General features: G+C 42.0%; 4 non-coding genes across 4 annotated transcripts; 2 read left to right on the top strand and 2 right to left on the bottom strand.

Annotated features, from left to right (window-relative positions):
- Window positions 1-2,335: 2,335 nt before the first annotated feature.
- Window positions 2,336-2,477, top strand: LOC138237560 (U4 spliceosomal RNA). The gene has a single exon (XR_011189011.1). It is a non-coding gene; the product is annotated as a U4 spliceosomal RNA (small nuclear RNA).
- Window positions 2,478-8,906: 6,429 nt separating this feature from the next.
- trnan-guu (transfer RNA asparagine (anticodon GUU)) lies at window positions 8,907-8,980 on the bottom strand. Its single transcript has one exon. It is a non-coding gene; the product is annotated as a tRNA-Asn (tRNA).
- A 1,126-nt stretch (window positions 8,981-10,106) lies between these two features.
- Window positions 10,107-10,179, top strand: trnar-ucg (transfer RNA arginine (anticodon UCG)). Its single transcript has one exon. It is a non-coding gene; the product is annotated as a tRNA-Arg (tRNA).
- Window positions 10,180-11,725: 1,546 nt separating this feature from the next.
- trnas-uga (transfer RNA serine (anticodon UGA)) lies at window positions 11,726-11,807 on the bottom strand. The gene has a single exon. It is a non-coding gene; the product is annotated as a tRNA-Ser (tRNA).
- Between the last annotated feature and the right edge of the window lie 3,716 nt (window positions 11,808-15,523).

The raw sequence follows: 15,523 nt of genomic DNA, 5'->3' as shown, positions 1-15,523 counted from the left end.
TAAGGGAAGTTAGGCAGCAGAAGGTTTACTGTGACCTGAGAAGGACCGGCATCCAATCACGGTGGTACACACACACACGCTCTCGCTCATCTGAGCTACACGGCTACCAAGATGATCTCAGGTGCGCCGAGCTGGTACGGAACATATTGAACTGATCGACGGCGAATTGTCTCTCAGACAGGCTTTTCACCTCTGAGCTCCCTGACTGACAGTGATCAGCTAGGTAGTGAAACAGTCAGCTGCTTCTAAGCCTTAAACAGCTGCATCTCGGCGCTTCCAAGGAGAGATGATTTGAAAGCCGAACATCGCCCATTGGGAACACCTTACTATCACTAGTTTAAGAGACTCTTAAGGTCTTGCAGAGGTGCCTGTCTAATAGCATGCGCTTTTCAAGCTATAGGTGTTTAGGCTGAGGCAGAATGCCTGTTAACAAAATGTTTTTCTAAAGGGGCCTCGCACTCTTTTCCAAGCAATGGTCACCATCCCCACCGAGTGTCACAATGTAGTCATGTCCTAGGACGTTACCTGTTAGTCTCCATTTGTCTGCCACCAACACTTTCGGTTACGGGGTCACAACCGCACCCCGGAGAGCAGAGGAGCCGTTGGCGTTCTGGTGGCGCAGATTGGGCTGAAGGTGGGGCGCTTGAATCTCGCTGTTGGAGGCCGTCTGAAACTGACCCAAGCCTTTCCCTTGAATTAAATGTAAATAAGAAATGAACACCAGATGCACATGGAATCAATCACGTGTTTCCTTTGAGCCGTTTCAAAGACTGCTCCAGAGTTTACCTTGCACAGATGCGCAAAGATTAATGATGGGGGTGCATGCTTCCAGGCGCCTTACAACTGTAGGGACTGATTAGAGACAATTCGTAGCGTGTGTTCGTTTCCATATACGCCCCGTGTTGCAATGGTAGGATGAAGTCAAATACGGCTTGGACGTGTAACGGCATTCTATCCAACTGCAGGGCTTGAGGGTTTTTTTGTGCTTTGTTCTGTTTTCGTTGACATCGCATTCGTAAGAGCGTCAAAAATAGGCAATTCCAGCATCTAACACGAATAAAAGGGCTATTGAAACTGCAGGGCTGCGCAGCTTCTAAAATCCTTGCACACAATTCTCCGTTATTGTTACTTCCTTCTTTCTGTCTAACAAAGTTCCCTTTTCCTAACCGGACGGGGAGACTTTATCATTCCAACTTGAAGCCAGCCTTAAGTCCTCTGAGGCGCATTTGTCTGCTAGCATGATTTTGTGAAAGTTCAAATTCGGACAAACACAATCTGTGGCGTTTAGCGTGACATAGTCTTGCAGGCATCGTGCTGTCTCACTGCAATACTATACCGCTGGAGGAAACAGTCCATCTGGCCATGAAACTCATTTGAACGTCTAGCTACAGCAACTAACAATATCATGATTTATTCAGGATGTGTGGAATCAGAACGTCCCGGAGACAGCTTCCGAAATCGTGATCATTCTCTGGTGGTGTCCTGCTGGGATCCTGTGGGCGTGTGTTGGTGGTATAGTGGTGAGCATGCAAAAGCCACTGCATTGGCCAGGAATCGAACCCGAGCCTCTTACTTGGCAGGCAAGAATTCTTCCACTGAACCACCAATGCTCAATACCTGTACCTTCAAAAAAGACGCTTTTTTGGTGCTCTGTTCAAAAAGCGTCGACATCTGTTTCCAGCTGCAAAATGCCATCCGCGGACGCTGAAGAATTTATTTATTTAGACACTGCTCAGAATCCCCTGTAAGATTCTCCCTCAGTTCCTTTGAGCAGTGTTTTACCTCTTTCAAAAGGCTTCACTTTCCAAGTCACATTCCAAGGCTCATCGAACCCGGGCTGTTTCCTCCAGCGGTATAGTATTGCAGTGAGACAGCACGATGCCTGCAAGACTATGTCACTCTAAACGCCACAGATTGTGTTTGTCCGTTCGTGTCAGTCGTCGTGCAACCACGGGAAGTGGGACACAAACATGCTGCAATGCTTTCAGGACGTTAGGATTTGTTTATGCAACATCCGAGAAGAGTACTTGTGGCTTGAATGTGAACTGTACGTGCCCGCCCCCTTTCCTCTGTAGTGCATGAGTTCCTCCCGGCATGCCCTTCGTCATTGTTCTGTCATCTTGTATTTAAAGGGTTGTATTCCTGCTGCTGAAAATAAGCAACGGTTTTCTCACAACGGCCTTTGTTTCCGACGTTGCCCTTGTCTGTCATGAAATTCTTCAAAACCTCAAGCTAGAAGAAGAAGACGACAAATATGAAGCGTTACAGCAACGACATGCCATGAGACGATTGATAACGATTTCCGTAGGATCCCCGCGGTTTCCTGGCAACCGTCAGCTTTGCGCAGTGGCAGTATCGTAGCCTGTGAGGTTTAGCCGAGGCGCGATTATTACTAGTTGAAAACTTTTCCCAATACCCCCCTTCCGCCGGTTTGCAATACAATCGGCGAAAGCAATTTTTGACAGTCTCGTCAGAGACTGAGCAAGGTGTTTAAAGACAGATTTTGTCATGGTGACATCATGATAGAAAGAAACGAGCTTGTTACGTTTCAACAGAAACGCTCTTTAGCTCTTTCAGCGTTATGCAGAGAACAGCGTCTGTCGAGATCACTTTTGAGTCAGCGCGAAACGCCGTGTGCTGTCAGTTTGATTTCATATTGCTCGTAGCGGCCCCCGGCTTTTGTCTGTCAAACGTTAGGTTGCGCTTCTTCATGCTGCATCGTCGGCATGAGTGGAGCTTTATAAACGTCTGTACTTACTGCGCCCCATAAGAAATCGTTTGTCCCCGTTCAAAAGAGATTGTGCGATGTCCTGCAGCATACCTTTGACAGTTTGAAAAGAGGAATTTATTCTGCTTCCTGTGCGTGCAGTAGTTACAAAGTTGAACGCCTTTACACGATCTGCTGCAGTTTTCAGTGGGCGGGCTTTGTCAAATGGCTTGGAAAAACGCACTGTGTTTCGGCTCGGGAAACATCATGAGCAGTGTCCTGCATGTTTTCTGTGTATAGCTGTCTTTTAACGCATACAGAATTCATTCGAAATCATTGATTTCTCCAATTAACAAGGGTCCCTTAAAGGATGAGTCAAAGTAACGTCTAATCGGATTAGTTTCCTTAGAGCTGGTTCAGAGTTTGCTCAAGAGTTTACCTTTCACAGATGCGCAAAGAAGAATGTTGGGGGTGCACGCTTCAAAGCGCCTTACAGCTGTAGGGAGTGATTCGAGACGATTCATGGCGTGTGCTCGTTCCCATATACCGTACGCCCCGGGGTGCAGTGCTAGGATGACATACAATACCGCTTGGGCACGTAACGGCGTTATATGCAAGTGCGGGACGTGAGGGTTTTCGTTTGTTCGTTTTGTTTTGCTCTGCTTTGCTTTGTTTCGTGGTCAAGAGGCGTAAGGTAAGTCGTAATCCAGGGAGAACACTGGTGGCAAACAGTCCGAGGTGAGAGGCGAGGTCCAAAGTCGAAAAGGCAGAAGGGGAGTCCAATATCCAGAATAAACGAGGTAATGGAAAAACGCCAGGTAGAGCTCTCAAGGAGTAGACTCAATACCGAGCAGCGGGAAGCAGGTAAAGATGGTAAAAATAGCACTGCGTACCGCACGGTGGAGTGTGTGCAGGTGGGTTAACTCGTGCGGCGGCGTTTGTTAATAATCACCCACTGCTGGTGCTGATTAGATCGCTTATGAGTTGGTCTTAACTGCCTGGCGGTCATGACAAGCTCCTCTTTAAGCTGTGGTTTAGTTTTGCATTCATGTGTTTCTAGAGCAGTTATTTATAGGGGTGGGTGGGTCTTTCACAGAGGCTCAGGACAAATCCCCCACATGAAATTTTACTGTGTGCGTTCAGACAGTCACAGGTCAAGAGCCAGGCAGGAGGACAGTGGACAGAAGAGCCAACGAACTAAAAATAAAAGAACGAATATGAAAAAGCCACCATCTTTTTCTTTTTGACATTTTCCGACTTTCATGCAAGCCAGGACAAAGTTGCTCGTACAGATGCAGCCATTCAAAGTAAGCGGTACAGACACGTACCGCAGGTAAGATGACACGCGATACCGGGGTGCGTGATTGGTTGACCGACAGGGGCACTCGTGGTCCGTTGGTCTGTCGTAGAAAGACTTACTGTAAACGTCTTTACTGTGCCCGTTGTAGATATTGAATTTTACCACTGAAGGGAAATCTTAGTAGCTGAGCATAAAAAGAATAGGAGCATACTGTAACGCGTGTGAAGGCCATAAACGATATTAATTTTGGAACGTAAACATACAGTATATAGCTGGTCTTGGTACTTTAAAGAAAAAAATACACACCAGTATTCCATTTCTCCCTAAACATTGTAAGCTTCGAAGTCTTTAACTAACGTGATACCGGAGTCAACAAGCATACTTTTAGAATTTGATTAAAAGGGAATATAATATGGAATCGCGTATCTAAAGAATTTAATAACGGTATGATTATATCCGTGTACTGCGGCAGAGCTATGTAGGGCTGTTTCGCCTGCCTGATCATGCGAGCTGTCTTGTAGCCTACTGGTCTAGGTGCGTGACTACCAACTGGCAGGTTGTGTGTTCGAATCCAGCTGCTGCTGGACTTTTCATTTTTATTTATTTATTTTTTAATCGCGTAACATAAACATATTACCGTATGCAAACTGTACTGTATACAGTATGTATATGTATATTTAATGTCTTAACTGTGCCCGTTTAATTGAATTAAAAAAAAATATTTAACACGAACATTAAGCTGTTTACATCTTCCGCCTGAGAACAGTCACCCGTTGCTACCCAACGCAGAATGGTGATTGGCTGACCCCTCTGATTGGAGAAAAAAGACGTGCTGGTGTGCTATACCAGGAAGAGGATTTCTTTCTATTCAAAACGTGTATTTTAAAAGTTTAAGAAGTAAAAACCTTACAGCGTACACAGATTTCTAAACTGATCAGGATCGTTATCTTTGTCTTATGCATAATAATGTTCACCGCTCTGTCCAGCAAATTAATAATAAACTTTATTTTATATAGCTTTTTAAACGAATAAGTAATTAGATTGCTCATAAACCTAATCACTTGCTTTTTCTTTTTATTTAGGCTCAGATTTCAACTATAGATCGTATTATTAATAACCATAATAACAACCAACCAACAAAAACAACCATATAAACATAATACCAACCAAAAACATAGATAACAACCACAATACAAAATCAAATAATCAAACCATTTTACACTCGCAAAGTCCTCCAATTATCATAATCCCGCCCCTTATGCAAAACCAAACCTTCCTCCCATCCCAGTTTATCCTGTTTATCATAAACAAAATCCACCTCAATTTTCAACATAAAACATTACACAAAATCAATACCTCAACACTCCATACTCAACAACGATAATTCACAAACAGCCAGAACATGTAACTACACATTCCCAAACATACCTACTTTCCATAGCCCCGCCCCTTATGCAAAACCAACATCCCTCCCCTGTTCTCTCTTTCCCCTGGCGGTTGTAATTGTTTTTATTTTCAAATAAATTTTAGCAAAGTCATGTATTTTAAAAATCTTAAGATTTTTCTATTTATGTCTTTATTTAGTGGTTTCATTAGTGACAAAGGCTAAACTTTCTTGGAAAAATGTCTTTTATGTAAACCATGTTTGCTATTAATTCATTCAGGGCTAAAATATGTTCATTGTCTTCTAATGAAAGAAGGGTTCCTTTCGCCGTAGTCGGGAGCCTAGCCTTTAACTAGTAAGTACTGTATTTACTGGGTTTTTGAGGGGGTGTCTTTCGCTGGAAATCTCGCCTCTTACTTTGAAAATACCCGTGAAACCGGTTCAATTCGTCACAGCCAGCACTCCTGCAGAGAGTTGGGTTGTACAGTACTTGCAGTGTATACAGTACACGCGTTATGCTCTTCGTTAATGTCTGTGAAGTTTTATTTAATCTCTGAGCCATACTGATTCTTCTGGAAGCACACCAGTATTCCACTTTCTCCCTAAACATTTTTAGGATCAGAGTCTTACATGTGGTTATTTCGAAAACGTTTGTACGTGCTCCTTCTTACCATGTTACTGTTTACCGTTACTGACCATATTAAGTTTAAGTGCCTGTGGGCACTTTTCCTGTCCGTGGGGGGTGGACCGTCTTTCATTAGAAGGTTAGTCTGTTCTACTCTGAGAATGTAGAGGGGGTGGGAAGTGCCCGCGGTCATTTAATTAGTATTAAAATCTTAGTTATCTTTCTAGTTCACAGGTTTGCATGCATAATTTAATTTTGAAAGCCACTGAGACATCAGGTACTACTGTTGTATTTATGAAAAAGAAACAAAACAAAAAACATACTAACAACTGTGCCATCCTACTCCTTAGTTAATACATTTTATTATTCATAAACAGTTAACATTGTTAGCAAAATATTTTGAATTATATTTAACCCTATTTTTTCTTTAGTTTTGTATTTAACTTATTATATGATAGTCAGACTTAATGTATATTAATGTATATTTGAACAATGAAAATATATTTTTACAAGATTTTACATTAAGCACTTAAAATTAATATGGTTAATAATAGTAAACTGTAACATGCTGTAACAAGATCGGTTAAACTTCGAAGAAAATCCTTTCAGAGAAAATGTTTCAGGTGTGAAGAACAAACCTGTTCCCACACACCCTGCCCCCACTACCATTAGAATATACACAAACATTTTAGCGTTTCATTCTGAGCAGAAGACCCTCACACCTGAAGAGTGCTGGCTGTGACGAATTAAACCGGTTTTACAGGTTTCAATCACAGATTGGGACTCAGTAAAGTAACACACAGCGCCACTGGATTTGATAATACTGTACCTAACCAAAATCCGCAATATGGAAACAGAACCTGTGTAATTGTTGATAGATGATGTACTCATAACATTTTTTCAAGACGAACTACAACATTTAAAAAATGACTTGTATGTACTTGATATCTCTAATCAATCCACGGGTTCCAGCACAAAACGAAACTAAAACGCATACCGTTTCGCGCTTCTTATTAGTTGCTCAAAAGTAATTTGACCGTATGAAATGCATAATATAAACCTAGAAACATATACGTGAGCAGTACTTAAGCACTGTAGTATCGGTGTTAAGACATACCTCTCAAATACTGTAAATCAAGTTAAAAATATCTCAAGACCGATTCTGGTCATAATGAAACCATGTTTCGTGTATGTTTTCTTTTTCATCTTGAAATAACTCATTTCTAAATACCTTTTTCACTGTTAACATCTTGTAGCAACTTTGCGACAAAATATACACTCTGACAGTTCATCCTGCTACCAACATTAAATAAAACAAATCTTAAGATTTCTATATTTATGTCTTTATTTAGTGGTTTCATTCGAAGCTTACAATGTTTAGGGAGAAATGGAATACTGGTGTGTATTTTTTTCTTTAAAGTACCGAGACCAGCCATATACTGTATGTTTATGTTAAGATTTCCCTTCAGTGGTAAAATTAGATATGAATATTCAATACTTAAACGGGCACAGTTAAGACATTAAATATACATATACATATTGTATACAGTACAGTTTGCATACGGTAATATGTTTATGTTACGCGATTAAAAAATAAATAAATAAAACTGGAAGGTCCAGCAGCAGCTGGATTTGAACACACAACCTGCCAGTTGGTAGTCACGCACCCAGACCAGGAGGCTACAAGACAGCTCGCATGATCAGGCAGGCGAAACAGCCCTACACAGTTCTGCCGCAGTACACGGATATAATCATACCGTTATTAAATTCTTGAGATACGCGATTCCATATTATATTCCCTTTTAATCAAATTCTAAAAGTATGCTTGTTGACGTATCCGGTATCACGTTAGTTAAAGACTTCGAAGCTTACAATGTTTAGGGAGAAATGGAATACCGGTGTGTATTTTTCCTTGTGATATTTTAAGCTCTAGTTGAATGATAGGTGTCGCATTTTAAATCATTCTCGTAGTAGAAATTATGAAACGCCCTGTTAAAAGCAAGGAAGTTTTTATGCCCCGTTGAAGTAAAACAAAATGCCTGACAAAGTATGGCTTGGACAGATTCCAAGTGCTTGTACAAATGTGCTAAAGAAATTATACTTTGAGTATACAGCTTGTCCAAAGTCATCCATTATTAATACTATTAGTAATATCTTCAGTAAAGGCTTTGATGCATAAATATTTCTGATAAAGGTAGGTTGTGTACTTTTGTCCAACTGAGCAATCTTGCTTTCATAAAATATACCAACATTTGAATGACTGATGATTAACATGCTGTGATACACAGTTCAAAATTAAAGGCTCGAATGCTGTACATGAGAGGTTAAGCTCCCCCTGGCGGTTTTACAAGGCGACGCCGGATAGCTAGTCACGTGACACACGTGATACCGCGTGATACCCCGGTGGGCGTGTCGCGGTATGCCGTGAAATACCTCACCCATTTTGAATGGCTACATCTGTAGCTACTTGTGGATTCAAATACTTTATCGAGTGCTTTGATGAGTTTTTGCAATTTGATTGTCGTCCTGTCAGCCTGTTTCTGTTTTTTTTTTCAATCTAGTGATGGAAAGTAAGAGGGAAATGATGGAGCAATCCATAACCGCTCCGGAAAAATGGCAGAAAGAAATGGCCCGTCACTAAGGACATTTGTGAAGCAGAGGAGTGACATCACCACAAAGTGACTTATTCTGCTGATCGTTTTGGTGAATAATGATTGAGGCGCGTTAAGAGAAAGGTAGCTGCGTCAGCATGCTTAGGCTGCAAAGGATCAAACAAAGGTTTACTCCATGCTGAAAAGAGAAGAAAAGAAGCACAACGTTTCGACTGTGGAGCCTTCTGCGCCATCTTCTTTAGCGGTGATGATGTTTACATTGGAAAAACTGAGACATGCGTCTCTGGGTGGGCTTGAACCACCAACCTTTCGGTTAACAGCCGAACGCGCTAACCGATTGCGCCACAGAGACTGACGGCCGCTTGTGCTCCCTACATTTGCAGGTTTATGGTCAAAGAAAACAATCACTTGCGCTTCTTGCAGCCGGCAATCTTTTTCCACTGACAACCAAGAAATGGATTTCATCTTTCACAAGCTGTATGGATTTCTTCAAAAACAAGTTATTCCAGAAAGGAAATGAATTCTTGCATTAAACTGAACCAAGCTGTACATGTTTGTCTGAAATGAGACATTCGGCACAACAAGACACGGAGAGAGGCACCACTGGTATTCAGACCCACGATCGCCTGCTTACTAGGCGGGCACTTTAAGCCACTAGGGAGCACCGCACTTTTACAGACACTTGGACACATCTGCGTTCGGTGTGCACTTAACATGCTCTCTGAGCCCGTTGCCTCCGTCCCATTTAATAGCAGAACTGACGCCAAGAGAAATGATGAGAAATGGCATTTATCGGGCACTTTTCATGTCCAAGCTGTGCATTCTTTGGCAACACCATTTTTTCTTTTGTTTAATTTCTATACTTATTGATAGAATAAAAACGATATGTCATGTACTGTAAGGGAAATGTCTCTTTTTTTTAATGGGGAAAGCTAGCACCAGCAAATGTTGTGTTTAGAAGAAGTGATTTAACATGACACGTGACCTAATTTACCGGAGCAAAAGCTCACCCAGCAAGCCCTGCTTTACTTCTACAGGAGAGAAGTACTGTAGAGTCTGCAAGATGTTCAGCTGGGTAGCTACGTCAGCATGCCTCGGCTGCAAAGGAACAAGCAATGGGTTTATTGCATGCTGAAAAGAGAAGAACGGAAACAGCGTTTCGACTGTGAGGTCTTCTCACACCTGTAAAAGGCTCCATGGTTTTCTTTCTTCTCTTTTCAACATGGAATACACCTATTGTCTGCAAGATGTGACAATTTCATGGTGTTTTGGAAGAAAACCTTTTTTCTTTGAATTCAAAATCAATCGGAATTTCAGCACGACACATCAACACTTTTTCTGTTTTAAGGAGATGATATTTTAAACCTGATAAAAATAGTAGGAAACACAAGTTTCTTGCTGTGAAAATTTAGATGGGGAAGTGTACTACTAGTAGCAGTGTAGAGCTCTCTGTGGTGGAGTGCAAGCGCATGTTCTATGGGCCAGTGGCGTAATGGATAACGCGTCTGACTTCGGATCAGAAGATTGTAGGTTCGAGTCCTGCCTGGCTCGTGAGGCTTTTAAACCTCTCAGGTTCCTCGGTAACAGGTTGCCGTCATGTATATGAACTATAGAAAAGCATTTGCCACAACCCGTAAATTAGCACGCAAGTGCGGGCTAGTGAACACAGAACTGTATGGAGATCATCTCCAGCTCCGAGCTCAATTGCAATGAAAAAACATGCAGAGCAGCTGAATTTGTGCTCGGTAGGGTGGGGAGGACTCAGCATTGCTATTGTTCTAATTGGCATGAACTGCAGGGGATCTGAATCAGAACATGTCAGTTAGTTCGATCATTGCGTCAATATGTAGGGCACGTTAATACAGAATTATTACTTTGTCTGTCTCGTCTTTGTATATAGCTGAATGTCCCTGACAATTTCATGTTAGTTTTTAAGAACGACATTGGTGCTAATATATACATATATAGCATATAAGGAACACGTAAAAGTTTAGTCCATGCTAAAAAGATAAGAAAACCGCCACAACGTTTCATCTTGGAATAAATCTTTACTTGTTGTTTTGCAGCCTACCCATTCTGACCTAACTCCTCCCTTGAAATTCCCTAACAGATAAGGGTACGTAACGGCTCATGCGATGCTCAGTTGCAATTTGTCCCAAAACAAACAAGAACAGCAGCTGAGGGTTTGAGTTTGAACATGCACTGTATTAAAGCAGCTTTTATTTCCATTGATAAATGCTAGATATTCCTACAGAGATTCTCCAGGTGAGTACGCGATTCCTGTTTCTGTTTCTATTTCTGTTTCATATATAAATATATACAGTATATATATATGTTACATGTGTCTCTGCAATAGTACAAATGTGTTATACACTATCAGGGGCTGCTTTTTTGTGCACCTCATCTACAACAAGGGTTTTTTTTCATTTATGTTTGTGGACCTTCACTATTTGAGGAAGTGAGTTAGATAAGAAAGTTACAGGTATGGTGAGCAATGACTGACAAAGGCACGTACTGCGTATTCCTTACAGAAGTGTAAGCAATTTGTTCTAAAAAACACCGGCTAAAGTCCAACATCGTTAGCAATCTTATTACTTAAACAGAATTAACATCAATAAACTGTAAGGTGCTGGTACATGCGAGTAGATTTGATCTTCTATTAAACAAAAATGCAATTACAGCTCTAAAAAGGTCAACCTAGACTTCTGTAACAGATCTGTTCAGGTCATCGCTGTTCCTCTGACCTTGTGAGTCTTTGGAATTTTAAAAGTGTATTTTGCTTGCCTTTCATGTGGTCTGTGTACAAGTCACTGTGGCGTATGCGGTCCTACACAGCCTTGCTATAGACGTGACGAGCCTCCGCTATGTTGCAATGGAGAACAGGTTCAGTACGGAGCTGCCGAGAAAATTCAGCTGGAAAGCTCGTTGCAGAAAAGCATCGGTATCTGTGTCCAGCGGCAAAGCGTCCTTCGTGGGTGCTGAAGAATCGATTTCACAGGCTGTGGGTCCAGGCGATTTAGAGTGTTAAAGGTCCCAGCGAAAACGAAACGGCGCTGGTCCTTTTACACGCACGCACGCAACCAAATGCAAAGGACGCTGTAGTCGGCAGGATTTGAACCTGCGCGGGGAGACCCCAACAGATTTCAAGTCCGTCACCTTAACCACTCGGCCACGACTACAGCGAGCGCCGTGGCCGCTGCCTTCTTGCTACAATCGAACAGGGAGTGCGAGGCGGCGGCGGCAGCGGAGGCAACTTTTTTCAAGTTCGCTCTCCGTTTAAGAAACCTTTTACGCCATACGTGCAAGCACACACACACACACCTCAGAGGACTTAAGGGTGGCTTCAAGTTGGAATGATAAAGTCTCCCCGTTCGGACATGAAAACAGAACGTTCTTAGACAGAAAGCAATCAACAACGGAGACATGTGGACGACGATTTTAGTCACTGCACTTTGAATAGCATTTTTGCTCCAGTTACAGGAGATGCACCAATGGCCCTTGACCTACGCTCTTACCAATGCCTTGAACATTCAAACAAAACAGCCCTCAAGTCCTGCGGTTTAATATAACGCTGTTACGTGTCGAGGCAGTATTTGACTCTGTCCTACCGTTGAGACACGGGGCGTATATGGAAACGAACACATGCTACGGATCGTCTCTAATCGGTCCCTACAGTTGGAAGGCTCCTTGAAGCGTGCACCCCCATCATTCATCTTTGCGCATCTGTGAAAGGTAGACTCTTGAGCAATGTTTGAGCCAGCTCTAAGGCAACTAGTGCTATTGGATAGAGACCTCTGGAAGATCCTAAGAGTCTCTTAACACCACTTCCAGCAGCAAGCTTAATTGTTCGCTGGAGGTCTCCCACCCAGGTACTGACCAGGCAAAGAATCACCACTACATTGAATGAGGAAGTTAATCCTGAAATCCAATTACATATCTCAAGGTAAGACAAATCCATAAGAACATGTCTTAGTATTACTTCGTTTATCCTATTCCATAATGTCATTATATATAATACCATACAACAGTACGATCCTTACTAACTGCATGCGTTAAAATTGCACATCAGCACATAGCAGGGGGCACATAGCCGCGATGTATTATCAATGTTAAATTTCAACCATAATATCGACAACATTAATAAACGCATACGTTGAGAAAATATCGAACCCAGCATATTTTCCGGTTATATACCACAATGCATTGCTAGTATTCGTTGGTCACCATTTTGGACACGTTTTTCAAACGTAGAAGTATATCCGCAAATATCTCAGCAATCCTCTTTTGACGAGTAAGTATGAACAATAATAATACTATCTGAATACACACAGATCTTTCTTAATATTATTTTGATTAAAATAGTACGTGAATAAGCAAAAAATGGTACATAAAAATAGTGTGAATGGGGAAGATGGCACAAAATCGTTTTGCCATTTCTCTATTCTTATTCTATGTTGTACTTTCAAACTTTAGGTACTCTTTAATTAGGACAGACTTTATTGCTCAACTGCTATGATGCAAGCCAAATTTTATACATTTATTTCAGCTTTGAGCTTTCAGCTTTGTCCAACCTTGAACTCACCGGCCGTGGTTAACACGTGTTGGATTTTAACGGGCTCTGTGTGTTCGATGTACATAAGCCACTGAATGCTGGGTGTAGAAAATCGTTTTTGCTGGTGGTGGTAATTGTCATGGGGTAGCAACGCTATCGTCTCTTCCTGTAAAAACATAAGTCTGAACATGGCCATGCAGACACTAGCGATGGTCACAAACTGAAAGGGGTCGATGCACACAACGCAGGCGGCCCCTGACTCAGTCACGCGTGTCTGTCTGGTCATATTCATGACCTCGTCCCAAAACCTGACACAGCCTTCTCTTAGAATTGCCACATCCAACTGGCAGTAACGTTTCAACTCTCTCTGTAAGTTAAACACACTTCCCTTGCATTCTTCATACCAAACCAAAAACTCGGCTTTCTCCCTCTGCAGCATGTAGTTAACGCCGTAAAGTTCTGGCGGCGGCATCGGGCTGACATAATTTTGGTTTTCTGAAGTGTTCATCAAGTGTGGAAAATGACCCTTACCCCCGGGGAACCCCATGGCGGCCGACAGTTTGCTTAATTTCATAGGTAGAAAGTTTAAAGAATCGATAAATCTGATGTTCAGAGCTTTTACGGTCATACACATTATCTTACCACCCTGATTAATTAGTTCAACGTCCATCTTTTCATCTTACAACTGTCTGATTACTAGGTAATTGTCATATCCCTTGCCATTGTGCGATATGAATGTATGGTTTTTGAAACGTCTATCGATAAATTTACACACAAAATCCTTTAGACAAGTTTCACCATAAAATTCCCAGCTTCGTTTATTGTTAATATGAAGGGCATGGATGTAATTTGGTATGTGTGTCCCCGTTTCTTGCATGCATTCAAAGTCGAAAAAAATGTACTTGTTTGAAATTTTGGGGTTGTCCAAAGGCAGTATGTAGCACAAATGTGTGTCAGGGGTGTCGATCACGTTGTTACAATGCGAGCACAGTTTCTCTTTACATTTGTGACTAGAGAGGTTATAAACCTCACATTTCTCACAAAAGACCCTGCGCTCACACTTACTAACACCCGTCGCTGCATTCCGAAAGTGTCTCGCCAAACATTGAGAGCTACGACAAAAGACCTTACAGGCCGGACAATTCTGAATTTCTGCATCAATTTCGCAACACTGGGGATCTAAACAGGTTTTACAAGTTTTAACACAGGCGTGTGCGTTCTTGTGGCTATACGCCGCATGGTAGTTAGTGCAAAAATATGCCGCCCCCACAAAAGCTTTAAAATTTAAAACCCCATAAAAATGCTCTTCATGCAGTAGAACAAAAAGTATTTTAGAATTAGGTGGTGTGGGCCCCGTTGTAAAATATTTCCAATCACCCTGGTCATGGTACAAAATTTTAATGACCACCTTTAAATGTTTTTCAAAAGCAGTAATGTCTGACAAACTAATTTTCTGATTCTCTGAAAAACCCAACTCTTTGTGCATTCGTTTAGCGCCCTGTAACATTTCCCCATTGGTACAACCTTCATTCAACAAACCGTACACACTCCCAGTGAAACACAGATTACCGCCCGTGTAATGTAAGTCGATAAGGTGCGCTTTTTTCTGAGCAATTACCCAGAACGGATTTAAATCTTCGACGGGCACCCCCCTGCATATTCCTAACTATCGTCACCACTAATCGGAGGCTGTCATCGGTGAGAATTTCTGTGTGGCTCTGTAAGAGGTCTGAGATGTGGCTTAAAAAATCAGCAGCATTTAATTCTCCGGGTTGTCTCCTGCGTGAGAACAAGGGTTTGTTAAAACCACCCGCAGTCAAACGCAGCTGTACAAAATCATTCGCCCCGATGTTTGGAGAAAGTTCATCCAATATTCTCTGGACTGCACCATGCACATGTTTAGTCATTTATCCCGGTGGGTCTTCGCCAGTGCACCATGAAATAGCATTATCAGGTAACGAAATCCAGAGGTTAGATCAGCATCTTCTTTAGAAAAAAACGTCTAAGAGTCTAGCGGCGTAAACCTGGATCAGTTTTGGAAACACTGAATGTACACTTGCTAAAGCGGCTCTTAGATTCTCTAAACCCCGCTTTTTATCCACCTCATTAGTGCCCACCTTTGATACTAACTGTGCAATATACCGCACTGAGTCTCCCACATCACCAAACACCAAGTCTTTAGGCGTGTTATTATTTCTCTCCGAAGGCTTGACACGTTTGGTTTTGATCAGCGTCTTAACAGCCGTCTCCGATGCAGTCACCACCTTAGGGTCCGACGTTTCCACCACACTTTTTTCACCGCTCGTCGATACAGCTGCTGTGTGAATAACGCCAATGCTCCAT

Source organism: Lepisosteus oculatus, unplaced genomic scaffold (assembly GCF_040954835.1).
Source record: "Lepisosteus oculatus isolate fLepOcu1 unplaced genomic scaffold, fLepOcu1.hap2 HAP2_SCAFFOLD_99, whole genome shotgun sequence".
Lineage (NCBI taxonomy): Eukaryota > Metazoa > Chordata > Actinopteri > Semionotiformes > Lepisosteidae > Lepisosteus > Lepisosteus oculatus.
This window is presented reverse-complemented; position numbering and strand designations above follow the sequence as displayed.